The sequence below is a fragment of the Thermobia domestica genome, chromosome 4 (assembly GCF_964235325.1).
Source record: "Thermobia domestica chromosome 4, izTheDome1.hap1.1, whole genome shotgun sequence".
Classification (NCBI taxonomy): Eukaryota; Metazoa; Arthropoda; class Insecta; order Zygentoma; family Lepismatidae; genus Thermobia; species Thermobia domestica.
In genome coordinates, this window is record NC_137457.1 from 303,368,158 (window position 1) to 303,373,678 (window position 5,521).

Here is a 5,521-nt window from a genome sequence, read left to right on the forward strand (position 1 = left end):
GTTTATATTTTCATAGTATCTTCTTCAAGGGAGATGGTTAAACCCTGAACTTCTTAGATACGCCACTGAGAATATGACTTACGGGGGAAAATATATGAAATAAACCTTTTTAACGTTAATTTGAAAGTATAGGCCTACATTAAAGTACTTCTTATAATAAATATCTGCTAATAATATAAATGATGAAGGATTTTCTTTTCTGCAATTGGTGAAAATCTCATCTCAATCTCGTATCGTCTTAAACTATTGTGATTAAGAAATAGCCACTATACTGGAAACACTGCTTGCAATCTGTCCTGTCAACTACAACTGTTGGAGCGGGCATTCATCTCTCTTGCTCGCTTACCATGCCAACGCGGCAACCTAACTTTCTCACGCAACCTTGATGAAACACGCGTACGCACACGAACGCCATCTATTTCCAATTCTCATGAACTTTCTCCACTCTTACTATAGCATTTGCAGTCGTTCTGGTCCCATGGTGTAATGGTTAGCACTCTGGACTTTGAATCCAGCGATCCGAGTTCAAATCTCGGTGGGACCTTAAGAGTTTTTTTTTTTTAGTGAGAATGTAGAATAGAATGTTTAATATATTGTAGTAGAAATACATATTACAATTATTTGTATTTGTAAGATTTCTTTTAAAACTTCAAAATATATATACCGTCAACGTTGATTACTTCAATTCCACTGTTTGATTCGACCACTAGCAGTAAGGTATGTCCTACGCACGAGAATAATAAGACTTAATTGATATAAATGCGGAAATTTGAATCTTGTAAAAATTCCATTCTTTCCTTCCCCCTTTAGAAGCGGACATTAAAAAAAAGATAAAATAAATAAACCTGATACATATATGTATTCCTTAATAAAGTGTGTACGTATTCCTTAATAAAGTGTGTATGTATTCCTTAATAAAGAGTGTATGTATTTCTTAATAAAGCAAATCCTCAAATTGGGTCCTTTTTTGTCTGACGAAAGAATGGGAAATTTGAATATTTCAGTTTAACGTACGTCAGTAAAGGTATTTCAGTAACGTATTTCAGTAAAACTTAAATATTTCATTTTAATTTTTTACTCTTTCTTTAGAAGCGAAATTTCCCTAAACTCTGTAACACGTGTTCGGTAGAGGTCCCTCGTGGCTGTACAATTACCATAAGAGGCTTGAATAAGATATCTGGGTTCGTTTATCGGTGCGAGATCATATGGTTCGGATCCCACGTTAAGCTGTAGATTCACTGGTACTGAAAGGGACACTAAACTCGAAACAAACAAACCGATGTAGTCGGCTATTTTTAATGAGGAGTTTATAAATCGAGTTTCGTCTTCCTAACTTTGAGAAATTTGTGATATATCTAATTCTTAGCCAAAAATTTTTAAACCTCCTTTACCAAGAGTGGATAACTTAACGAAATGTGCAATATTTACCGGACCTTTACGCCTCTTACGATCTGTATTTCAAAATGTTCTTTCTTATTCCTCGCTTTCATGACAAAAGAAATTTTCTGTCAAAATTGCATGTTTCTAGCAATGGCGGATTTAGCCCGGGGCCTAGGCCCCTCCCAGTTTTTTGAGTGACAAAAATAATTGAAGTATTATTTATATATTTTTAAAAGTTTCATAATAAGTGCTGCCTTTTAGTCTTTATTGGATTTTTTTTTTTTGAAACGTTAGATATTTCTAGTTCTTGTTAACGAAGTGCGTAAGAGGATTTCAAATTAAAGTCATTTGCGAACTTCTGATATACCTAATCATAATCTGGATTCTGGGGGGCTGCCCCCCCTCTTAGTTTTTACATTCTAGATCGCACTCTCATTTCTAGTTATGGACTGGTCATAGATTAATGGGTGACTTTTACTCTTTTATATACAACTATAGTTATAAGAAGTCGATGCTTTATGGAGATTTGTTAAACACCAATACATCCATTTAAATATTCCTAAAAATTTCGCAAAAAGTACTTTGTATATTTCACGAAGAAAATTTAGTGATATAAACGAATTAAATAATCCATAATATTACAATTTATATATATATATATATATATATATATATATATATATATATATATATATATATATATATATATATATATATATATATATATTAAAAAATAAGTTCTATATTATTCCTACTGAAGCCAGTGAGTTGTTTCTATAACAAAAAAAAAAAAAAAAAGGACCAACTAAATTAATTTATTCCTCCTGATGTCTGACTTCAACTTTCTCGTAGACGCCGGAACCTACAGTAAAGGTTTAATATGACATGTAGAAAAATTACACAAATGATATTTAGGTATGTATTCATGAGAAAGGAAGCTAAAAAATATTTTACTTGTTACTCCACACTTGAGACTACTAGCATGCAGCCAAGAGGCCTCATTCCATACAGATCTTCGTAAAATTTGCGGTACGCAAAGAAATACAATAATAATACGCGTAATAATAACCAGTTATAACCACTACAACGACTATCACACAACTAAAACACAAATTTTACGTTACGATCACGCAAAATGATACGGAATTAGGCCCAGGGCTAGGCTCAAGAAGCTCGAGCTGAAGACGAAATATCGTGCTTATTAAAATCAAATTAAATAAATACTAGGAGTACCCTTGGTGGGCCCTATGTAGACTTTTGGTCCATCATGACCAGCTAATTGCAAAATTGAAGTAGGAAAATACGTTTACCCAACGTAGTTTAAAGTTTATGCTAGCTAACCAGACTCTCTTGGAGGCATGATTGGCTAATTGCAAAATTGAAGTTGAAAAATGCGTTGCCCTAAAGTAGTTTAAAGTGCATGCTGGTCAGCCAAAGACTCTCGGTCAGTATTATTGACTAATTGCAAAATTAAAGTTGAAAATACGTTGGTTCAGCGTAGTTTAAAGTGTATGCTGACCAACCAGACTCTTGGTTGTTATGGTTGACTAATTATAAAATTGAAGTTGAAAAAGAAATGACCCAACGTAGTTTAAAGTGTATGCTGGCTAACCAAAGACTTTTGGCTGGCATGATTGGCAAATTACAAAATTGAAGTTGAAAAAGACATGGCCCAACGTAGTTTAAAGCGTATCCTTGCCTCTATGTAGTATTCAGCAGGCCCGCAACTAGAGGGGGGCCAGGGGGCCTGATCCCCCTAAACTTTTCATGGCTCCTCCAGACTTCAATACAAAATGCTATTATTATTAGAAAAATCACAATTTAGATACTTGTAAGAGAATTTCTAATGACTTGCCCCCCCACAATCTTATTCATGTCCCCCCCCCAAACCTCTGTGGCTGGTTGCAGGCCTTGTACTCTGCCTTGTTATTTCGTCAGTCAAGTGTTTGTTGTTGGTACAGTCTGTCTCAAAAGTAATTTTAACTAATTATAAAATGTTTCATTATTATTTAACTTCTAAAATTTGGCAACGCATCGTATGGAACTGGTTGGGGACCATTGTGTGTAGTAGTATTTATTTAGGCAAGCTACTGTACTTGCCATACACAAATTAGCGTGGGTCTCCCGGCAAGTGGTCATCGGGTCAATGCGTTAAGATGAGAATGGTCTGATACAGTAACGACGCCAGCTTTAGTTTCTTTTGGGGGTCAAGCGGAAGGGCAGATATATTTGGGGGGGGGCAGTCATTTTTGTGTATACCGAAAATAATAGATATTACTTGACCTACATTACAATGCAGCAATTCTGGGGGAACAGCAAGTGGCGCATCCAGACGTTAAAAATTGGGGAAGGGTGCAGCCAGAACCGAGACTATGCTAGATATATCATGAGTTTACTATAAACTCTCAAAAATGTATAAATAATAGCTTAAATTACTTTTATCACTCGAAAAACTGGTCGGCCTAGTCCTGCCCGGCTCCGGGCTAAGATCTGCTACTGTAATCCTCCGTCGTGTACGATTCTACGGGATTCGGAAAAAGTCTCGGAACGGTCCAATATCTTGCGACGTCTAAAGATCAGCAAAACAAAAATAACACGTGTTAAATAGTTTTGAAAAACGCAACCCCTTATCCCCAACACCTTCGGGGGTACCGAGGATAACTTCAAAATTTTAAATGGGAACCCCTATTTCTTATTGCACATTTGGATTCTCCAGAAAAAGCGACAGTGATTTGACCCAAAATTGAAAACAGTGTCTCCGCAGATGGCACTTGAATCGACACACAAAAAATGGTGGTGCAGCAAAACGTTACGAAAATGCCAATTGTCCGTCCCGTGCCCTGTGGCGGTACCGTTAGCGTATTGAATTGCGGAGTCAGAGCAGGGGCGTCATTTAGGGAGACAGAGAGGGACATTTTCCCCCTGAGTTTGAGATTTATATAGATTTTATCAATAGAATAGTAGTAAGTTAGTGAAAAACGCGAAATTTTACTTATATCAAGGGGTCTTGCCCCCCCAGCCAAATCTGAAATGACGCTACTGAGTCAGAGGTTCTGAATTCGACCCCCGTTTCCTGTAATCTTTTTTCTTTTATTTCCCAAAATAAATTCCATACGTTTTAACTTCAATTAGTACTTTTTTGAAGTTACATAGAATACAAATTTCGATAATTGTTTTGCAAACTAGTTTTATGAAGTAGTTCTTAGTAATAGGGTTATTAGGGTTAAAGTTCATAGGGTTATTTGCAACAACAACAAAAGAACATTTTTATCGCCATTTGTATTTTCTTGCAAATTAACAAATATGGACAAATACATTATTTTTATCGAAGTTAAAATGTATGGATTCATTATTAGGGTATAAAAATTCACATAAAGATATTACTCCACGGGGAATCAAACTCACGACCTCTGATACCGCAGTCCAGTACGCTAACCGTATGGCCACAGAGCATAATAAAGAAAAGTTACAATTTCATAATGTTTAGGCGCCCCCTTGTGTGTGTGTGTGTGTGTGTGTGTGTGTGTGTGTGTGTGTCGATTCAAGTGCCATACATGAAGGCACTGTTCACAATTTTGGGTCGTCACTGTCACTTTTTTTTTTTTTGAGAATCCAAATGTGCAAAAAATGGGTTTCATTTAAAATTTTAAAGTTACCCCATACCCCGAAGGGGAGGGGGGGTTGCGTTTGGTATCACTGGATAGCTATTTCAAAACTATTTAACATGTGTTATTTTTGTTTTGCTGATCTTTATACTTCACGAGATATTGAACCGTTCCGGGACTTTTCCACCCTGTATACTATCCTTATGACGGATATTTTTTTTAAATAACAAAAATAAATAAATAAATAAATAAATAAATAAATAAATAAACAAATAAATAAAATGCAGCACGATGAAAAATTACTGTTATTTAAAACAGGCAGTGCCATACGCAGAATTTCGTTAAGGGGTGGTTCATGTGCTCAATTTCACTTCCCCGATTCCCGGCGGGAGCTCATAAAGTTAGGATTCCACGTTAATCAGTAGGTCCCGTCTCATATAGCCTCGCTGCTAAAATGGACGTTAAAATAAACTCAACTCAATTTCGCTTCCTTTCAAGACAATCTTATTTTTATATAATAAATATTTATTTATATA

At 35.7% G+C, this 5,521-nt stretch overlaps 1 non-coding gene across 1 annotated transcript; it reads left to right on the forward strand.

The window, feature by feature from the left end:
* The first annotated feature begins 472 nt into the window (after positions 1 to 472).
* TRNAQ-UUG (transfer RNA glutamine (anticodon UUG)) lies at positions 473 to 544 on the forward strand. Its single transcript has one exon. It is a non-coding gene; the product is annotated as a tRNA-Gln (tRNA).
* The last annotated feature ends 4,977 nt before the right edge of the window (positions 545 to 5,521 follow it).